This window comes from Rhinolophus sinicus, chromosome 5, assembly GCF_057876585.1.
Source record: "Rhinolophus sinicus isolate RSI-liver-muscle chromosome 5, RSI-T2T, whole genome shotgun sequence".
NCBI classification, from domain to species: domain Eukaryota; kingdom Metazoa; phylum Chordata; class Mammalia; order Chiroptera; family Rhinolophidae; genus Rhinolophus; species Rhinolophus sinicus.
This window is the reverse complement of record NC_142505.1, coordinates 2,644,128-2,667,433: the sequence shown is the minus strand read 5'-3', so window position 1 is coordinate 2,667,433 and position 23,306 is coordinate 2,644,128. Positions and strand designations below refer to the sequence as shown.

At 46.1% G+C, this 23,306-nt stretch overlaps 1 protein-coding gene across 6 annotated transcripts in view; it reads right to left on the bottom strand.

Moving 5' to 3' along the window:
* Positions 1 to 23,306, bottom strand: part of CNTN4 (contactin 4) — a 769,881-nt gene that overhangs the window by 700,149 nt on the left and 46,426 nt on the right. The window contains exon 2 of one of the 6 annotated variants that reach the window (XM_074312212.2): positions 21,542 to 21,657. The exons of the other annotated variants lie outside the window; for them this stretch is intronic. The gene's annotated coding sequence lies outside the window, so the exon portion shown is untranslated. The remainder of the gene's footprint in view (positions 1 to 21,541; positions 21,658 to 23,306) is intronic. 6 annotated transcript variants of the gene reach the window in all.

The window sequence follows — 23,306 nt, the reverse complement described above, 5'->3', positions numbered from 1 at the left end:
GTAATTTCAAAGCTTTCAGTTAACAAAAATGTTTATAATGGACGGTAGGAACAGGAAGATAGAAGGTAAGTGCGGTGGCGTCTCTGCAGTGGAGATGCTCACACACGCACATACACGTGCATGCAAACACACATGCATACGCACACACACACACATGCATATGCGCGCACACACACACACACATTTTCTAGAGAGTGTGAAAATGCCCAAACAGTGGAATGGACAAGGAATAGCGGGGAAGCAAGAAGGGAGGGCGAGACCGCAGAAGCATGTGGGAGGTGCACTAAGGCCACCTCTGCTGAAAGCGCAGGTCAGTGTGCGTTTCGGCAAACCGCGTGCTGTGGGCACACCTGCCTACAGGTCTGCGTTAATAGCACCACGTGAGGGACGCACCGCCACGCGCTAATCGCGTGTCTCTGTGTACTAGACACACGTGGACAGCTCTCCACCATGGCCGCACGGCCCCGACAGACACTCCTCGTGCCTCGGTGATGGTGACTCGGCTTCCCGTCATGTCTGTGTGTGCTTGCTCCGAACACAAGCTGTCACCTGTGCTGGACGTCACCAGTGTGGCCCTGGCTGTGATGTGAGATGAGTCACTGAAGGAGACGAGGACATAAAACTGGTCTCTTTTGTGATGAGCATAATTGAAGAACTTGGCATCTCTGACAATAATGACTAAAGCGATAAGAGCTGGCTTGCAAATAAAGTGTAAGGGGAAGCCTGAAGAACAAACAGCTCTCAAACCGAAGCAAATGAAGTCTCACCACGTTCTCTGCAAGTCCCTGGTGACGGGGGAGGGAGGCGTGGGCGAGGGCACTGATTTCTTGGACTGGACTCTCTTTCTTCCTGACTGAGCCCACCCCAATTCACAGGTCCACCGTTCTTCATAAATTTGGACATTTGGAAATAACATTTTCCTCACACGTAGTTAGAACAAGCATTTTGTGATTCTGATATGATGTACGTATCCCTATGTGATTTCACAACTGTACGTGAAATTATTGTGCAGTTAGTAAAAATCACCTTAATGCAGATATTGTCATACGTCGCATGCACTGGCTAAAAAGAGCAAAACACAAACTTGAAAACTGACATTAGCTTGACTTCTAGGCTATTCTGTTCAAACGTTAAAAATGAATCACCCAAAGGCATCATTCTTTGCTGTGATATTAGAAACATGTATTTTTGACATGGTAATAAAATTGAGAGCAACCAAGTTAATAGGAGAAACTTAACTTTCTCAACACTAAAAAGAGCATGATTAGGGAGATGAATACATCTTCCTCCCGGTGTGACAGTGTCACACATCCGTGATTCCCTATGAATTTGTCACTACTCGAGGACCCCGTGTGGTGAAACCGAACCATCTGCCGTACTGTTCCCTCAGGAGAATGCATGCATTATTGAACATCCATCCCTGTTTTTAAAAGGATGTACCTATCAGCTTCCATCTTCTCACAAGACTGATACTCTTAACTCAGGATCATGTTAAAAGAACAGAAAATGTATGCCAGAAATCCTTGAGTTCAAATCCAGATCTGACCACTGATGAGAGGTATTAAATTAACTAACACGAGACACTGACAAACCTCCGAGTCTCAGCCTTCTCACCTGTAAAGAAAGGGACTCAGACCCTGCAGGGCTATTTTGAGGATTACCAGAAATGCAGTGCCTAAGGCACTACACCCCCATGCCGGCACGTGACAGGCGCTCAGTAAACGCTGAGTGTGGAGTAATTCAGGTGTATCCTTTCCTGAGTCTTCTTCCATTAAAAATAATAATAATAATAAATTAAAAAATCAAGCAGTCCAAGCAGGCAAACCAAGAAGGAATGACAGCATTTTGAATTTACAAATGGGCCATCACCCTCCTACATACACAGGATGAATTGAGGTGACCAGAGCACCCACGGAAACCTGCAAAGAGCAGCAGGGGCCCGAGGACCACTTTGAGAAGGAAGAAGTAGGAAAGTGATGCTAAGTTATGACGATTCCTTCAAAGCTGCTACAACCTCAGGAAAGCCTGTGCTTCCGTTTACTACTGGAAAAGGTCTGAGTTCAGGCACCTTCCACAGGTTAGAGGTAGGTCACTGCTCAGAGCACAGAGAAGACAGGAGTGAGTGACAGAGAAGACACCAGGGCTTCTATCTAGGAAAAATAATAAAGACCCTCATTTTTAAACCTGGTAGGGTAGGGCTCTTTTCCTTGCAGCTAAAAGCTTCCTAATAATATTCCCATATCGTGGAATGTCAGAGGAAGAACAGACTGGGGAGGAACAGATGTGAGGGGACTATTTTCTCTCTTAAAAGGCACTTTACTTCTGTGATCACGCAGGAATGGGAGGGTGATGAGAGACCCACACTGCTCTTGACAGAATGCACGAAGAAGTCGCATTTATTGCACTTCTAAAAATTCTAGTCTAAGTAATTAGGGCTACTTACTAATAATCCGTGGTTGCAAACACTCATTAGCATGGCTACATATCTTTAAACAAAAGGGCAGATTATTTCACAGGTAACTAGGGGAGGAAGACATACTAAATTTACACTTACTCTAAAAATCTCCTTCCGTCACTCACACTTAAAATGCCCTTCATTCCACAGATATTTACTCGGCCCCCACGAGGTGCTAAGCATTTGACAAACAGCAACATACAGTACGAGAGACCCCGCCTTGAGGAGCTTACATCATGGGGGGCAGTCAGAGCACGGTGCCCAAGAGGGAGGGAACAGTGTGAGCGGCATGGCAGGAGGTAACATAGCGAGGTAAAGGGGACAGGCGACGGGGGGATTTCCGGGAAGAGGGGGTGCGGTATTAAGTGGGGGCGCCCACAGGGACTCCACGGGATGTAACCGGAACAAGAACTTGAAAGACTGAAAGGGGTGAAGCAGTCCGTCAGGCAGAGAGAACGGGTAACACATGGTTCTGTGCCCAGCGAGGTCACGGTCACCGGCTGGGGCAGAGTGAGCGGCAGGACAGGAGAAGGAACCAAGGGCCGCATCCTGAAGAATCTGTAGGTCACTGTAAGGACTTGGCTTAGACTCCGAGCAGAAGGGAAGTAATGCAGGACGCAGAACACAAATGCCACTTTCAACGGGTGGCCCTTTGCTGAAAGCACACTGCAGTGACCGGGGCAAACGTAAAGGCAGGGAGAGGTACTGAGGGCCGTACACTGTCTAGGAGCGCGATGAGGGACTCAGGCCAGGTGACGCGTGCACGTGGAGAAGGCTGCCTGTCTGAGGGTGCATGCACACACGTACTTCCATTTTTAATGTCTTTTCTACCTTGCTGAATCTCCAACACACCAAAAGCTGCAAGAATAGAAAAGAACATCTCTGAACGTTTCACTCACATCCACATGCTGTGTTAGGGGCCCAGGGGCTCCTGTAACAAAGGTGACTTAAAAGGACACAAATGCATCGCCTCCCAGGTGTGCAAGCTGGAGGTGTGGCGTCCAGGGGTGTGCAGGCCGCACTCCCCACAGACTTCCCGTCTCCTCCCAGCTGCTGGGTTTGCTGGCCATCCCTGGTTGGTCTCCGTTTGCAGCTCCATCACTCCAATCTCTGCCTCTGTGCTTACGTGTCATTCTCCCTGGGTGCCGCTGTGTCTTCACACGTCCTTCTTCTTATAAAGGTACTAGTCAACTGAATCAGGGGTCACCCTACCCTAATGTGACCTCGTCTTGCCTGATTGCATCTGCCATGACACTAGTTCCAAATAAAGTCACATCCTGAGGTGCTGGGGGTTAGGACTTCAACATATCTTTGGGGGTGGGGATTTAACCCATAGCACCCAGTTATAAAGTTTTGTCCTATTATTTGCTTTTCTCTCTCCTGGACCCACGACAGGCCTCATGGACCTAGCGATCCCAGCGTTTCCTAAAGGGGGTGTTTCCTTTTACACGCACAGTATAGTCACTGACTTCACTGAACTGAGGATTTACACAGAACTTTCATCTGCTGGTCGGGGTTCAGTTTTGCTAAGTCTCCTAGTAATGGCCATAGAGCCGGTATTTCACCCACTCCAGATCTGTCTCTCGTCTACACATAGTCAGTCATCACTCATTTCTGGCATCTTTTACTCTGTAAAAAGTCCCCAGCATTTCTTTTCTTTTTGATATTGATATTTGTGAAGAATAAAGCTGATGGGCCATTTTTATAATCCACTGTATCACCTTAATCTTATCTTTCTGGAGTTTATATTTCTTCAAAACGAGAAGGCTGGGAGTCCTGAGGCTTTAAAGCAAGCCAGGGCCAGATGAGGCCCCAGTGACAATGGCAGAAATGTGAGGACATGGGGAGGAAGTTCTCCATACAGAGAGAAATCCTGCAGTGAAGAGAGGGTAGATTAGGAAGACAATGTCCAAGTATCCGGGGGAACGGGAAGTGTGGAGAAACGCCTGTTGCAGGAGGAAATGGCAAAGAAAGGACCAGTCAGCTCTGGTGGAGACCCACCTGTCTGAGCACATTCATAACCCAGTCAGTGCGAGACTCCTGAGTGTGTGATCTTAGGGACCAAGCTGTAAGCATCTCAGGTCTGTCACCTGCCCGGAGCCCACGGCAACACACACACACTCACACACACACACACACACACACACGCACTCAAGCACTCACACACACACACTCTCCCCCCTCCACACACATACCCCCCCACCACCATCACCAAATATTTGACCTCATTACTTATTTTTTCAAATATTAGCAAACCAATAGCGTTCTTGGAGAAAGACAGAAAGTAGAAAAGTCAGGAAAGCATTCACACAAGAAGTAGCCACATGTGTAATTCAAATCAAACATATCGCTCTCTGTAACGCCAACCGCTCTCGTAAGGGGCTGACTTTGCTGAAGAGATGGGCTGGCCTCCTGCCGGAATCAGGACGCATTTACCATGCTGAGGTTGGGGTTAGGCCATGGGAGACCCAAGCTGCTCAGTAGGAACAGGCTGAACGAGAAAAACATGGAAATACTGCAGGGATAGCGGGTCCTCAGAAGAGAGGGACCAGCCTCCAGGGTCCCTCGGGGGGTCTGCGAGGCATCGGGCACAGCAGCCCCAAGCGGACGGGAATGACAGACTGTGAGGTTTTAAGTGCTTTGCTGTGTGGTTGTGCTCACACCTGTCTCCAGCCTTACCACTCACAGTAGCTTTAACACAGAGGCTACTAATGGCTGATTGAAAAAAGAAAAAAGGATTATCTTAGCAAATCCTGAAAGGGGAGTGGGAGTTGAGTTCTATGTGTGGTCAGTGCAAGAAAACAGAACAAAACAAAAACAAAACAAAACAGAAAAACACATTATGCCAGGAGGCCTGAGATGAAGACAGAGGCGGTTCTGAGGGTAAAGTGTCGGGAATCAGCCAAAAGTCCTGGGAGAACTCCAATATCCAAGGCCACCGAACTGGTGAAGTTAAAGCCGTTACTGCAAGGAGTAAAGATGAACCCAGCTAATATCTGGATATAAGTGGGATATCTAGAAAATTCTACCAAGGTGTGAGAGAGCATGTGCGTGTCATAGATGCACGATTTGTGTGCATCTACACGTACATATACAGAGCATCCACATACGCACGTATGTTTAGTGAGTATATGATGTATGGACACACATTGTGTGCACCGCGAGTGTACAGTGTACATTCAGCCTTCTAATCCTGACTCCAACCTGAATTCCAACGTACACAGCCTGCTGAGAGGTGCAAGGCAAAATCTCACGAGGCGCAGTGAAGGCTGCAGGGCTGCAACAGGCCGGGGAGGAGAGGTGGGGTCTGCTAGGACAGATGGTGGGGGGCCTGCAGCTTCAGCATGTTTGTCGACGGCCCCGCCCTGGAGATCCCTGAGACTGATGGATGCTCTGAGATGCAGGCCGGAATTCTGGGCTATGGCGTCTGCGTTGGATGCCCAGCTCCCGAGGAAGCGTGCGCTGCGGAACGCAGGAATCTGTTTCCTGACACCCCTTTATGCCCACGTGTGAGCTCCGGCTCTGCTTCCCGCACAGTGCGGGCTCCCTCCTGTGTCTGTGCGCCCTCTAGAAGCACCTTTTTTACACTTAGGAAGAGAAAAAGAGAGAGACAGGGAGGCAAAAATGAGGTAAAGGACCCCAGATCTATCTGCCAGCTTAGACTGACTCATGCTTTTTTCTGTTCTTTGCAAATGACTAAACCAGTGAGACGAAACTTCTCAAGAAAAGTCAGACCGTCATCCTTCTAGTGGACCTGGCAGAGCAGAGTGGGGAGGCTGGGGAAGGTAGCAGGGCTTCTGGATCACAGAGGATGCCAGGGTACAATCTACAACATCACTCAGTGTCCCTGAAAGTGGGAGATACACGAGGGGGGGCAGAGTCCCCAGCACGCTCCGCGTCCCCGCCCCATAGGACTTCATGTGACGCAGCTGCAAGCCTTTGCGCTAGGGCTGGTCTGGAGACCAGCCTCTGAAAGCCTCTGATCAGGTGGTCAGTCCGCTCCTGTCCCTGGAAGTCCATGGGTCTGCAACATCCTCAGCAGGAGACTCAGGAAGGGACACGCCAGTGAGGGCCACCGACCCTCTCCACTGCAGCACCCACACTGCCACTCTCAGGGTGTCCGTCTCTCACAAACCCTTCCAAAAACCCACCTGATTCACAGGCCACCATCCTACAACACCGACCCTCTCCACTCCAACACCCCACACGCCACTTTATCTCATTCTGACACGTTTCCCGTTCCACTGAGTTCTACCCTAGAGAGATGTGCAGAGACCCCAGCTGGACGGCCTCTCCATTCTAATACCCCCAGAGACAGACCACAGCTCCACGGCTGCCGGGCTTCTCCTGGCTTGGCGTCTGGGCAGGATGGAGTGTCCTCCCCACCGGCTCCCAGGTTCTGCGACTAGAGCACCTTCGTCCCCATCCGTCACAGACTCTCTTGGGACGCGTCCCCAATGTGGAGGCTGGTGGCGTCACTTCTTTAGCGCGGATGTCAATGAGCATTTGGATCGAGGGGAATGAAGTGATGACTGTCAGATTGGGGAAAAGAAAGAAAAGGAGGAGTCATTTCGAAACAGCCGAGGCAGGGCTCTGAACTGAAGCCCCTGACAGCCACAGAGCTGCTTAATGTGGAACAGGACCCGGTAGTACCCCCAGCTCTCCTCGGGCTCGGAGACCAGAGCAGCTGCACAGATCCCAGCATCTCCCGTCCCAGGAACCTGGCGGGGCGCGGGTGGGGGTTCTGCAGCATAAATGGAGTCACCCCTCCCAGAGTCCCTCATCCAGGTACCTAGAGAGTCACTGTGGCTACAGGTCTGGTCTGGGGCAGCTGTTCTCCAGCAGAACCTCCCTTTGTCTTGTTCAGTGTAAAGCCTACGCCAGCCGAGGCCTAACGCTGGCTAACCAATCCTGCTTGCCCAGCATAGCCTCTGCCCACCGAAGGCCCAGATCCAGTCCCTGCTGGGCAAGATATCCCTGTTCCTACCCCCAAGGGGACCGGCTCCTCAAAACACTAATTCAGAGAAAATAGGATGCATGCAAGGGGAAAAGGTAGCAAGACCCCTGCAGAGCCCAGGCCCTGCTCAAGTAACAGTTGTCTTTGGCTGCTGCGTGGACACCAGAGGCTAAGAACACACGTCAGCCATAAACCGATGCAGGAGCAGAGACGGGGCCTGCGGCATAAGCTTCAGGCAGGAGAGCATGACCCCCACAAGGAAGAACTCGGGCTCAGGCAGAAGCCCCAGCTGCACAAGCCTGGAACTACAGACCTGCCTCTTCCTCAAGCTAAGTAACGAGTGCCACACCCTCCAGACTTCCAGCAGATTCTCAGGGTCTGAATTTTTTAGCAAGTGCAGGCAGTTAAGAGACAGGGTCTGATGTCCTAGAAACAGTAAGGAAGTCAGCCGTGTCTGCAGCACGCACTTTCTAGGCTTCCCAAGGAGGCTGTGTCCCCATTCGGGTCCAACCAGCAGGTGTCCAGGATGACAGACACCCCGGCTCTGGGCTTGTCATTTGGGGCTGTCATTTCTAGTGTGCCTCAAAGGCCTACTCTACTCCCTCCTAGAAGGGAAATACCTTTCAATGCAGATTTTCAGTCCACATGGACGAAATATATTCACTAGCTTGTTTTCTGAAAAGGATGGGTTTCTCCTATCCAAAAAAACACATTTTCCAGTTATATCTGTTTCTTCTAATGAGGGAGTACTGTCTCCTATCTCTGCTGTATTTGCAGTCAAGGTTTCTAAAACCTCAGTAGCTTGGGCTAATTAAATAAGTGTCATTCTCAAATACGACATTCCAGGCAAGGCTCCGGTTGCACAGCCATTATGTCCAATTCCACACAATCCAGATATCAAAGAGCTGTTCTCCTTCCCAGTGGGCACAAAATTTTTAACTGAAGTGAGCTGGAAATTGACAAGTACACAAACAGACAAAGACTAACAGACCAGAATCTCTATTATAGCTCACCTAACAGAGAACAGATCTCTATAAACCATTAATCCATTTAGAAAGGTAACCTGTTCCTGCCCAGCAGGTGTCCAGGGTGGTCAGAACATAAAACCAAATTGCCAATCATTCTTGTCACTAATGAGAAATAAACTATCAGGTCAAAAATAAACCCAAAACAAAAAAAGAAGCACACAAAATTAGTAGAGAGGAATATTAAAATGAGAAGAACAAAGCCAGCAAAATCCTATTGTTTCCTTGACTTCACCTCTGGAGAGAAGACACGACATTGGCTTAAATTTCCCATGAAGTATACTTCTCTTGTTACAAAATTTGCCTGACTCTGTCAGTTGAATCCATTAAACATCTAGTGGAAGATCTGCAAAACTTGTAAAATATAATCAATTTTAAAAAGAGTTAAAAATTATGTTTGTCATGCAGATACAAGATTGACGGGTAGTAAAGGTTTTATTTCACTCATAATCAGGGAGCCAGTCAGATCTTATAACTGCTTCCTGTTTCTGGATACACTTTGAAAGTAGACCAAAGGACTTCCTGGAAAATATGATGTAAGTTTTTGAAGTTACTGAGAAATCTTTAGAGAAGACATGAACTAGAGCTAAAATGTTATTTTCCTACCATATGCATATAGCTCTTTTTTATCCAGCACTTTTATAGCTGATTTTTCCATATTTGTGAACACCAAAAGCATGTTGAGTGTAATTCAACAGGAAGAAGAAAGTACCTGCTGTTAAAAACAGTCATTTTAAGGTGAACAAAATCATTCTGGAGAAAAAAAATGCACATGCTGGGTTAGTGGCTTTATCTCAAAAGTGCCAGTTCTCAACCAAGACAAAAAAACAAACTTATGGGGAAATTTTGCTTGGAAATAGCTCTGAAATTACCGATAATTGGATTATAGAAAGACATGTTTGATTCTGTTAAAGTTGTAATGAGTTATGTATTCAATAGCTTTTTGGCTGATTGACTCATAATTTTAAACATTACCTCAAGTAATTCAAAACATATGCAATGAACTGCATATTTTGTAGTCTTTTGGATGGCCATCCCATAATTGTAAACACTAGTTCACATAGTTTATGATGCTTCTAGATGGTAGATATTACATATTTGCTGCTTATAATGAAAAGATGAAATGATATAACTTAGGATCTCCTGTTTAGTGATAAAGGAATAAACAAAATACAACTAAGGCTGCATCTCCAGATTTTATTAAAGATGATTAACAACTTTCTATCATCTCTTTTCAGTGAACACTATTGTGAATTTATTTACGGTCTTGTTTTTGAATAGCTAACAGTAATAGGTGTGTGGGTGGACGGATGGATGGATGGATGGATGGATGGATGGATGGATGGATGGATGATGGATGGATGGATGGATGGATGGATGGATGGATGATGGGTGGATGGATGGACAGACAGACAGGTAAATAGACAGATGACAGATATGTAAAGAAACCTGAGTAAAGAAAAAGGAAAGTACAGTTGATAACCAATTTTCCACTTAGAAACTGCTATCACTGGCTACATCCTGAAATAGCCGCCACCTAGCTTACTTGCTGGGAATTTCAACCCCAGCAGTACCATCCAAAACATGCTGGAGCACAAGTGTTAACATGGTGGAACATCATGTAATTGATGACAAAATTACAGTTTGCTAGAACCTGCTGGTTCTGTTATATTGTTTACTGAAGAAGCCATCATCGTTGGAATGGATTTGCTGTGGTTATTGTAAATGCCTAGAGGCATTCAATACCCACCCTTGCAAGGACACCAGCAGCGGCATACAGACCACCAACTAAAATCGGTCCCTATTACCGCTTATGCAGTATCCTATTTTATATATGGTAACATAGCTATCACACCACCCAAACTGGGGACACTGCCGTTTTCCCTGGGAATTTGTTTAATTGCCCCCGACAGGCTCATCCCGCCTGTTATCAATGGGATCAGCTCTTAAATAGTCTATTTTGGAAGATGATACGGTAGTTGAGAACAGAATGAAGGTTACAAATCCATCAATGATGAAGAGTGACAATGGCTTTTTTAACATTAATTGATAAGCCAATCAGCCACTGTATTAAAAATACAATCATTTACAAAGACAGCAAAATTATAGGAGGAAATAATACTGAACTAACAATCAGGAGACTGTGAACACCATTCTAAGAATAATATGACATAGCCTAACTGACTTCACCTCCCTGTGTTTTCATTTCTTCCTCCAAAACAAAGCAAATAACGCCAGTGGAGTTTCTTCACTCCTGGTCTCAGACACATTGTGCTGAATATGAATTTTCTGACTTTCACTCGAGTCACCTGCCCCTTTACGCATGGCTTCTCAGTGACATCCCGTCATCTTCTGGTATAGAGACTGTGAGTTTATTATGGTCTACCCAGACATCTGGTAGACAGATTGGCTCATGGTCTTTAAACATTTGAGGGCTTCTAAAACCCCCAGGGGTGGCCGACTGTGTTTTCTTATTACTGTTTAAGGAATTATGCACCAATTCATGAGTGCCATCTTCGGCACCTAATATATTTTTCAAATAATGCATAAATCATGTTAAAATGATGAGAACGTATTTTACAACATAGTTATGACAACCTCCCAAGTAAAGGATTTTTTGAAGGTCATGTTGGAATCATTACAGCTGATGGTTTTTCAGCTTCACTTTTAAGCAGAATTGCTTTGTGCGAGCAGATAAAGCACATTTCACGGATAAATGAGAAACAAACAAGTGTCCCATGTAGCTGTCCTCAATAAGAAGTGCTACACAGTGAATCCAGCCTAACCGTGAGCAGTAACCAGATGGCGAAGCAACATTTGACACATGACTTATCAGCCGATGCCCACGGCCACGCGCCCCATTCACTCTGGGTTTGACCTTGATTGTCTTTCAGACGCTGTCAGTCACACTGGCACGTGGCTCTTCAATCCAAGGAAAGTTTCCTCTGTAACTACAATCAGATGGCTCTGGAGGCATCACTGTCAGTCCCAGAGTCATCCCCAAAGGCAGGCTTCCTACGGATGTCTGTGATAGTCAACAAACTTCCCGTGACAATGCTGCCAAAAGGCAATTTATCCTGCATTTGAGATAAGTTTGCCAGAGCAAGCTATCAGGAGAGACCAATTCAAGAAACTGAATTGGGGAACTTAATTCAACGGATAAGGAAAGTCAAGAGTAAGCCTAAGAATAAAAAAAATAATAAAAAAAATCAGCAACTTTCTTCCACTCACGCGTCCTATGTAATATTTAGGGAAACATGGGTCATCCAAACGGTGCTTGCCAGGAGCACCAATGAGCACGTGGACCCAAAATGTGTTTCTTATGTGAAAAGCACGAGAAAGAATCTGTTTTCAGAGGGAGCTTCGCCCCGACGCCAGCACACTGTTTGCTGCACAACCCTGAGACGCCGGAACTTTCTAGGCCTCGCTTTTCTGATCTGTGAAGGGAGGGTACACAACTTAACTCTCTGGGCTACCTGAGAATTGTTAGGTAACCAATATCGATGGACTTCACGACATATGTGACCACATAAAGCTGTTCACAAGTGTTAGCTCCATCCCTGTCCTTCTAGCAAACATTTTACTAAAAGAAATAGAATTTTTAAAGGATTGGACACATTTTCTTACCAGCTTTTGAAATCGAAGCTGATGGAAAATGCACAAAACGGGAAAGCACATTATGTGCAGGACTCTCCTATTTCTGCCATGTAGCTACGATCGACATAGTCAATATACCTCCCCCACCTCAGTCAGTAGCCACGGGCGACAGATGGCTACCGAGCACTTAACATGCGGCTAATTATTTTGTGTGCGTGTGCTTAACACAAGAATAATCATTATTCCCCACCATTTCTGTAGGAATTTGGGGGTGTTCTAGAAGCTGCCACCCAGGGACGCAGCTGAAGGCGGGACTCAGACTGAGGACCCACTTCCCAGATGACTCATCACGTGACCAGTGATTTGAAGCCACTTCTGGCAGGATGCCTTCAGTTCTTTGTCATGGAGACACTGCCAAGGGCCTGCTCGAGTCTCCTTGGGGTTCCACATGCCACTGGCTTGCCCCAGAGCAAGCTGAGCCAAGAGACAGCAAGGCAAACCTGCCACGTGTCTTTAACAGCCTCATCACAGATGTCAGACAATGTCATTTCCAAAATACGGCCAATCTGAACTGAGGTATAAGCCATAAGGAAAATGCACCCCAGCTTTGAAAGACTTAGTACCAAAAAAAGGTAATTTTTACACTGAATTGCTTTGAACTAATGATTGTTTGAAATAAAATGTACTACTAAAATTACCTGCTTCTTACTGCTTTTCTGTGGCTACCGGAAAAATTTAAATCACATATGTGGTTCGCATAACATTTGTAAAGGACAGTGCCGGTATATATAGCTGTTCTTTAATGGAAGTTTGAATAATCAAACTTGGCAGAGGCTTCTAGAATCATACGCGTAGCCCGCCCCACACTAAACAAAGCCTTTGGAAGTTAAAATACACAGGGGTATGAGTAGGTGAATGTTAAAAGTTCTGAAGCGAGAATAATGTGAGCAAAACAAAAGTTCAGAGTAAAATTGCGAGTGGGGGTACTGGACACGCAAAACACACTGTCCTCAATGCCATTCACAGTATATTCCTTAATGGGGTAATATTTGTTGGTACAGCTACCACTGCATGGAAAGCACTCATCCGTGCTGAGAGCTGAAGTTTATTACCTCAAGTTCATTGGATGTGCAAAGAATTCTATTAATGAAAACTCAGTTTCTCCTCTCCTGACCAGTTCATCCTCTTCGGGCTGTTAGGGGAATGTCAGCTCGACAGCACTCCTTAATCCATAAAAGAGAAGACCGGGAAGCAACCTTTCTTATTTTCCACAAAAAAAACCCAAAAAACAGTAATCCCAGGGATGATTCTGATTTGGCCAGAACTATTTTAATTATGGGAACACTTAATAAGGTACAAATGACCATGTGCGATTATATGATAATGACTCTTAATATAATTACTGTGCCGTGCAGCTTTGTGAGACATCAGCAGATGGTTACCTGTGAACTGCAAGGTAACTGATCGTAGGACATTTATACTTGCAAGCGATCACAACCACCTTGGAGTACAATGAGCCCATGAGGAACGTGAGGAGGGCAGGAGGATGGGGCCACTGACTCAACAGGGCTGTCACAGGAAGACTGGATCGTGAATCGACTTGCTCGGCCCCAAGCTAAGCGATGCACTGTGCCTGCCGTTAGTAGGTTCTCGGTCCAATTTCATTGGCTATTTACCTGGCCTATCTGGGCTCAGCTCACCAATCAAGAGATGTCTTCATGTATGCACCATCTGTGTTGTGTATTCAAAGCCGTCTTAGTAACTAATCACACTTAGAGTTGGAAGAGAAACGAACAGAGTGTCTATATAAAAAACGGGACACAGGTAATGACAGAGGTAAAATGTCTCAGGACCACACAGACAGCCACTGAGAGAGCAAAGTGCTGCCAGACCTTCTCATTCCCAGCCTAGGACTGCACTGCACTCAGGCCTCAAAAACCTATTCCCTTCAAATACTACTGCACAGCATTGCCATATTTACACGTCAACCCTCAAGCCTAGCATAGGGCTCAATTTTAATCTCATCCTAAATATTAACACCTGAAAATCCATCCGTTTGACATTAATCACATTTTTCTAAATCGCACTAAAATCAGCATGTGTCTCTTAATATAAAGACTACTTCCTGTGGTGGAATGCTTATGACACTTGGTGAAACACTATGTTATATTACACACTCCCACTGTATGCTAGAATGTATCTGTAATTCTTTGAGGCAAAAAATGGCTCAGAATAGCACTCTGCACTTCAGAACACAAAATGGGGGGTGGGGTGGATTATAAGACCCTTTGTGTAGAGCAATGCATTACATATGAACTCCGTGCAAAGACACAGTTACCGGCCTGGCCCTTGAGAAGTTCAGAGCTCTCAGGGAGTGTAAAGATCTCATATAAATCCATTCCATGTCAGGCAGCACGGAATGCACACTAGAAAAGTGGTGCGTCCCGCAACAGAATTCCACAGGCCCTAGACATATCACTCCTGCAACAAGTGGACAGTGGTATCTTCGCAGTGGAGGAAGAAAAGTAGCCAGGGCTTGAAGGGTATTTTAGTTTAGAAATGTCACGTAAGGACATATAAGACAGAATGCAAAAAAAATCAAGATAGAAAAAAAGGGAGGCATGAATGATAGTTAAATGTTATGCATGAACTTGGCTAGGCCATGGTGCCTAGCTGTTGGGTCAAACACTCGTCTTGATATTGCTGTGAAAGTATTTTGTAGATGTGACTAAAATCTACGATCAGTTGAATTTAAGTAATGGAGATTACTTTACCATGCGATACATTACAATAAAGTGGCTGGGCCTCATCCAATCAGTTGAAGGTCTTAAAGCAAAAACTGTGGTATCCTGGAGATGGAATTCTGCCTCAAGACTGCAACATAGAAAGCTTGCCTGTGTTTCCAGCCAGCCACCCTGACCCACAGATTTCAGACTCAAGACTACAGCATCAACCCCGGTGTGAGTGTCTGGCCTGTCAGCCCGCCCTACATATAATAACAAAATACATTATAATATATTCCTATATTATATTGTTGCAAATATAATGTGTATATATTCCTTTATTTATATATGGGGGGGGGGGGAGAGAGAGAGACTGACCAACCGACCGACCTACTGGCTCTGTTTCTCTGGAGAATCCTAACTGATACAGCATGTTAAGATTAAGGTAAATAAATACAAGCATACAGGTAAACTCTGGAAAAGTAGACTTGGAACAGACAGCGGAGGCCTGCTGAAGAATGCCGATGTGAGGAGGGATTCACGGCGAGTAGAAAACAATCCAGATGTGCTAGGGGGACATGTGTCTCACTGGCATCCCTGAGGGACCAGAGAGAAAAGATACTGGACACAGAAAGCCCGGGTAGAAGGTCATTACCAACTTGTGATACTTAACTTTCCAATACAATATTCTGTGAAAATGACACTGATAACGCTGAACCCCTTCCTGTAACAAAACGGAACAGTGATGAGATCACGTACTCTCACCTGTGCATCTGACTCAGGAGCTCTTTTGAGAAAACAGCTCTAGCCACTCTTGCTTTAAGCGTTCTTGTTTCCACCGTCCCTTAATTGGATACACACCCTAGAAGTACTCACCGCAACTCTGCTTTTACCTGCATTTCTTTATTTGACAGGAAAATGGGCACCCAATGTTTATGAAAAAAGATGTTTCCCTGTGACTCCAGGAAGTGGCTTTTTAATTCCTATTTTTGCACACGTGTATGCAGGTCTGTAGGTTTTCCTGGGTGTTTGCCACAAAGGTAACTCTTTGCTCATTTTCTCTTGACTTCTGTTTGACACAAAGTTATTCCTCAGTACATTCTTGAAATTCAGAGAAGAGTCCAACTTCATGAGAGCGGCCCTGCAGTTTCTTGCACTATTTCTTGCACTATTAGTGCTAGTAGAGAGAACAGAGTCTTTATGTTACATGTGAGCTGACTTTCAAAGCAATGCATCTCCCAAAATACGTAAAATATTAGATTGGTGCAAAAGTAATTGCGGTGTAAAAGGTTAAAAATAACTGCAAAAACTGCAATTATTTTTGCACCAACCTAATACATTAAAATATACCCAGTGAATTTAGGAAGAAAAAAAAGGTGGTGCTCTTGATCCAGTTTGCCTGAGGCATTTCATGCTGATCTGGTAACACTTTTTTCTTTAAAGAAGTCTTATATTAATAAGTCGTTAGCAAACATCCTCCATTATTTTGATCATACACGGGTGCCACCAAAATTGTTTACTTAATATTTTTCAATTCATGTTTTCAATTTAAATACCTACATTACACTTGTCCTAACCGAGAACTTGGGAAAGCATGGATTTATCATGCTACTTATATTTTCCTAATATACACTATACTATGTATATTTAAATATTAAAACAAAATTGTAACTATGTCACAAGATAACCATAGCACCCCTACAAGTATACACATCCTAGCTGTCAAAGCTGCAGTAAGAAGTAAACTTTAGACCCTTTAGTTAACGCTGCATTCCTAGTGGCGCCATGGTCCTGACACTGAATGTGTCCTGTAAAGTTTCCTGTAAAAGACCACACCCCCGACTCCCGAAAGGTCTGCCCATCCTGGAGAGCCATCACTGGCCGGGGAGGTTGTGCACGTCCTGTGTGACGTCAGGAAGCACGGTGGGTCCTGGTGCATGGAGCGCCAGGGAGGGCAGGGAACTCGGCCTAGAACGCGTCCTCTGTCCTTGTGTCACTACCCAGTCACGCTGCCCTCCTTAGGCTCCATGAGTTTTTTTTTTTTTTTTTTTTTTTTTCAGATACAAGGAATAAGCCACATTTGCAGGTCACTTCAGCTAATGAGCTTGCTGTAAAGATAAACGGGTTGGTAATGGCCTTGTGCTGCCTCTAGTAACTTTGTTCTTTACACCAACTCTGTCTTGTGCTAGCTGTGTGCCCATGGTGTCTGACCGCTGGCCTCGCTGTACCCTTCAGCCTCCACTGTCTGTTCATTCCCTCCTGGGACCTGACTGGGTCGGTGTCACCATGACATCTCCAGCACGCCTGTTAGCCAGAGCGCCAGCCAGGCCACTTCCTAAAGATCGGCAGCCTTTGGAGCAGGGAACCATCTTGGTTCATCGACTGTGGTTAATAGGACGATGAAATCCTCAGTGTGGGCTTAGAGGGCCTCTCGCTTCAAACCCTCCCACATTCTTAAACTCACTTTCTTGTCTTTCTCTTAGAGAATTCACAATCTAGTAAGATAAGATTTATATACAAATATACACAACAAGGCTGTTTGAAACACATGTCACAGCAGACAGGTCACAGTGGGACAAGAGCTCCCTGCCTCATTGCTGGTGGAAGTACAGGAATGTCACTTGGCTGAGGTGAGGCCTGTCCTGTGAGGGGCCACAGAAACCCAGTGACCACGCTTGCTCAGAGAGGGAGCAGCTGAGGCAGGCATTGCGCTTCCAGAGTGTTTTCTCCTACTGTATACACGGTCCCCCGCTGCCCGCCTCCTAGCAATAGCCTATCTCTTTATAGCCACTAAGAGCTCTCCATCCGACAGAAAGCTCTGCTCGGGATAAATGAACCATCAGTCTAATAAACATGTAAATAAGGCACTGTGCAAATCGGGAGGACGGAGTGTGTGATGCAGCTGATAAACGAACACCGCTAAGTTAGGTTACGGGATAAACACAGACTGGTCACATCCAGGTAATTAAATGGGTATCCAGTAGCATCCTTTCTGATATTTACCATCTCTAATAAGGTGTGTACTTTTTCCCTCTAACAATCTCCATTTTAATTTTTAATTTTTATTTTTTTGCTTTTAATTTCAATTTTTCTTTTTTTCATGGTCGCTTTGATAAGTGTGAGTTCTCCTTGTGTCTGACTGAGAACTTCTATTAGTCTCTCACTGTAGTCCTGTCCTGTACACAGCATTAAACTTTCTCTAAACGACTCTGGTTCTGGGCTGTGACAGGCCATGTGCTGCAGACAGCGAGAGCATGTGTCCCCACTCCCTGATCTGACAAACACCACGGGCCCCATAAACAGGTCCCAACAGGTCCCAACAGCTCACCCGCAGCATGAATCACAGTGAGTGGCTCGGACCCCCTTTAAGGGTTCAAGTACATGGATGGGGCCCTTACGGATTTTCCAGTTGTGTGACATAGTTTCCCAACTCTTGCGTGGGAAAGAAAGAAGGTCCAAAACAAAACCAAAACAAACAAAACCTGCTTAAACTCCCATCCTGGTCTTCCAAATTTCTTCACATAGATATCATTTGAATTTTTTAAAATCCAAACATACGTACATGTGCAAAATTTTTGAACATTGAAAAGGAATAGTTTGCAATGTTATGGACTAAACTCTGAATGTAAAATACTTAATTCTCAGTCAGATAGGAACCTCACGGCAATGTACACAAATGGGTACTTCCAGTGCAAACCAAGGCGGGGTCATAACATGCTGAAGTGAACAAAATGCATACAGGAAAACTGCACTAAATTATGTGGCATTTAATTTCATCCTCATCTGCACCCACACTATATTTAGTCTGAAGCATTAAAAAAGAATAAATCTAAACAAAAAATAAAACACTGGAGGCATACTTAAAAGATACAAGATCAATATCTAGTGTACAAATGATAGTGGTTTCAGCTTAATTTCAATGCAAACATTGTAATCAATCAATTTATAGCAAGAATCCAGAGAGACTACTTTAGATTTTACCATTAAAAAGTGATGAATTTAGTTGACCTGAGTATTTATCTGATTCCTGTCGCTGGAGAACACTTTGCCCATCAAAATAACAGGAGACAAGGCTTTCTGAGTCCTGCCTCACGCACACAAACCTCCAATCACAACTTACTTAACCGACCCTGGTACTTGACTGTCTCTACTTAACAACATGTTTGAAGTATGGAGGATGTCTTCTAGCCTAATCATGACGTACTGTCCTCTTTTCCCTTCCCTCTGTGTGACATTGTAATTTAGAAGAAGAAATATGTGTGTGAGCTTCACCCAGGGTTCCTGGCACAGAGCTCCTAAAACCTTTGGAATTTCCTGGGTGACAGGATTGTGTTTTGTTCTAATGAGGCGACTTTTGATGGGCTCCTGGATGGGGGCTAGTTGCCACCACAAAGAACAGACCATGTTGAGAAGCTCAGAACTTTCAGCCCCACCCCCATCCTGTGGGAAGGGGAGAGGGGCTAGAGATGGATTGAGCGGCCGATCATGCCTACCTGATAAAACCTCCACAAAACCCCCAAAAGTCCAGGGTCCCAAGAGCTTTTGGGTTGGTGAATACAATCCCTGTACATCCCATCCCAACCCGACCCGGACAGACGCTGTTGCACTTGGGACCCTCCCAGACCTCGTCCTGTGTCTCTCTGCATAAGGCTAGTCACCTGTATCCTTTATTGTGTCACACACCGGGAGACATAAGTAAGTGTTTCCCTGAGTTTTGTCAAACTGTCCTGGCAAAAATGGTTGGATCCAAGGAAGGGGTCATGGGAAACTCAACTTGCAGCCCAGTCAGACGGCAGCGGTGGGTCACCTAGGGCCCTGCTCCTGTGACTGACACCTGATGCAGGGAGGTGGTCTAGTGCGGCGGATCCGTCCCATGTACGGTCTGTGCTCCGATAGTGTCAGAGCTGAGCTTGCCTGGGGTGGGGAAACAAACACGTCTGGTGTCAGAAGTGCTGTGAGAACGGCAGTGGTGGGGGACGAGGGAGACGCACACACGAAGGCTTTCCTTCACGCTGCTCTGTGCTCCACCCTTTCAATCAGCCTTTGTGCTCTGGCTGCATCTGGAAAAATTCTGATCCTACATCATCCTTAGGCCAACATCCACCATATCAGGAGCTCAAAGCAGAAGTGGAGTCATTTCCACCTCTTTCCGCCTCTGGGGACCCATCAGTCGCACACGAGCCCATGGATCTCTCATCTCTTCACCACCCCTCATCCCAGCCCCCCCAGCTCTTCCTGTTTCTGAGCTTTTTCCTACCCCCATTCTGCATGGAGTCCTCAATGGCCTTTGTAAAAGCTCTAGCACGATCCTTGCTGTTTATACCCTTCCAACAACCTTCCTCTGTGTCATCCTAAAGCCCAGAAAACTTAGCATGACCGAACAGCTCATAGTCTGAGACCCCTCTCCAGCCTCAGCCTCCAGCAGCCCCTCGTGTCAGCCACGACGACTTCCTACCAATTCTGAGAATTACTATCCCATCCTGCACCTCTGCTCTCTCTCCCTTTAAAGCACAAAGCTTCCTCCCTATATGCCCAGCCAAGACTTGCCCCACGTGGGTGCCCTCTGTGACTCACTCACAGCACTCGGTACCCATTTTCATCACTTGCCGGGACCATAAACAAACAGAGAATGGTTTTCAGCATCTATTGCCCTGGCCCTGAGGCCCTGAGGCCGGCACAGGGAGCAGGGGCTGTGCCCTCTTACCCACCCTGCACACTTGGGACCTAGCGCAGAGCTGTGTGCACAGGAGAAGGTGCTCCCTGTGGACTCGGTGAATTCAAACACCACATGTGAGATGTGGACACAGGGGCTGCACATTTAACACCCCTGCACATGCACACCTGAAGCAGCAGAGACGCCGGCCCTCAGCCAATGACAACACAGCCCTAGTCACTGGTGGGGAGTCTGGAAGACCTCAAGGAAGACTTGGATGGTTTGAAAGCCTTTAGAGAGCTGGGTGACGGATCACCTGGTCCGGCGCTCAGAAGATGTTTAAGACACGCCAGCAGTCACGGTAACAGCTAACTAAGAACCAGCTGTGGGCCGAGCCCTGCGCCATGCAGGCAGTGTGCATTCTGTCCCATTTCCTCATCACAACCCACTGACGTGAGGACTGTTATCTCTACAGTGGGATTGCTGAAACTGGGGCTCAGAAGGCTCACCTTGGTTGCCTGGTGTCACAGCGGGACAATTACTACACGGCACCAGCAAGGACTCAAGCTGAGCTTTGTCTGACTTCAGATCCTAAGCTCTCAACCTCTACAGATACTCTCTCCTGATTCCCCAGCAGCATGTGCACGACCTTGCCCATGAGGCCTCTCCACTTGGTGCACGGCGGCCTTTTCAGGAAAACATGGGCTCAGACCCTCAGACCGCAATGCTGCTTCCACCTGACAATCGACAGAATGCACATTTATAGTCACAGAAGGAAGCCTGCAAGGCTGACATTCGATGATAAGAAATTGTGAGCTTCTACTTGAGCTTTTCTGTGCCAAATTAGAGAACTACGCATTTGACTAGATTATTTTTCAAGCAATTTTATTATAATAGCACGAAGAGAAGAAATTAGAGAGATAGAGGGGAAAGCAAAGCAAAGCAAAGGAAGAGTCTGGATGAGGTCTGGAGTTCAACAACAAGGACAGAGAGAGAGAGTCATTTCCTAATGTGTAAATCACCTAACCAGCTGGAGGCAGGTGGGCCAAGGTCAAACACAAATGTGGGCCAGGTTGGTCAAAGGATTAAACTAAATGTTAACAAAAAAAAGTCAGGCTGTGTGAAACTGACCTGATTGTTCAGAAGAAAAAAGATCAGAGTGGGACGAATGTCATCCACTTACACACTGCTTAAAAAATATAATAGGGTATCCTTTGTGGCTGCTGACAGATCTGTCTACAAATCACCTGCAAAAAAGAGAGGAAAAGGCTCATGTCCCTCACATATCAGATTGCTGGGACAGTCATCAGACAAAGGCTCCAAGGCTCCAAGGCTAGGTGGACGACCCATTTAGTGCCAAGTCCACAGGCTGGGAGACGGGCTACCTCTCACGGGGCTGAAAGCGCCAGCACACGCGGCATGCATCACATTTGAGAAGCTTGGTAATGAACCTTAGCTGGTCAGGGTGCCAGGAGACCAGGTACGGATGCCGAGAGCTCTACTTTGTTCCAATCACTGAGGGAGAGGCAGGGGCATCTGGGCTGAGGGCAACTGCACACCCCACCCCTGTCCCGCTGCACCTCAGCTCCCCCAGGTCATTGAAGGGATGCAATGCGTCACAGGGTCACAGTGTGCCCTGCCCTGACTCACGCTGCACCAACAATGGGTCCCAATGTTTTTAAATCTGCGGATTGAACCCCTCCCAAAAAACAAAATAAACAAGCCCAACACAGCTTTGCCCCTCCAGAAAAACCAAAGATCTAAACAATGGGCGCAGCTTCCCAAATCGCACGGCCTGAGCACCCCCTTCCCTGCGTACACCACCCCGCCACCCCCTGCGGCCGTGACTGTCTGATCCTCGCAGGCGTGTCCCTGTGGGCTTCTGCGGTCCCTGCCGGCGGGACAGTCCACTTGCCCGTGTCAGTGACAATTTAGCCACTGAGAGTCTAAGCGCTTCTCACAAGTGCAGCTGAAAAAGGTGCAGGTAACCTGCCCGGCCATCGTCCCCCACACCGAGCATGTGTGAAGGTTGCCGTGGGCAGCACAGACCAGCCTGTCCCTCATCATCCTTGTCGCAGTTGTAGAGACCAGGACCACGTGTGCGTGGGAAGACTGTTAAATAAAAGCTTCTAATGGTCAAAGGCATGTCAAGGAACACCGAGTACAAACGTAGTGAAACACTGACGGGCAAATAGTGGGGGATGGTATACTCCGGGAAACGTATCTAAGCTCCCTCCATGAGTACTGTAGGAAAACAGCGTTCCCCTTTGTTGGTGTTTTCGCCATAAGCTGCATTTTCTGGAACATAAAAGTGGATGTGTAACTTTCCACTCTATCTTATTTACTGGGTTGTTAAAAAGCCCTTCAAATGTTTTCGCTTCCCACCTAGTCAGGATGGCCAAGGTTAAGGAACAAGTGAATTAAATCCTGACAACTTCTCCTAAAATGAACCCAAACACTAGTCTTTGTAATTTAGGGAATGGGATTGAGACTCCACTCTAACTTCAGTAGAAATTAAATCTTCCAAATTTGGGATTCTTTTTGTTTTGTTTTTTTCAATTCATGTTGTTAGATTCCTGGGAGTGATTTTGTACAAATCTGGCTCATTCAGCCATGTTTCTTGAATGAAAACAGTGATTGATTCTACACCCACTTATGAAAGACTATTAATTTCTGAGAAAAACCAAAGGGAAAAGTTTCTAAGTCAGGAACTAAATCATTCAAGATAAACTGAAAGCATCCATTCAAAACTACAAACATGGCAGTCATCACAATTTGGAATGAATATGTTTTCATGTATAAAACTAGCACGTCCTGGACACGTCCTGTAAGCCATCACTATCATGGGACATCTCACTGGGCATTTCAATGTATCATCACAAAAACTCATGTTTAC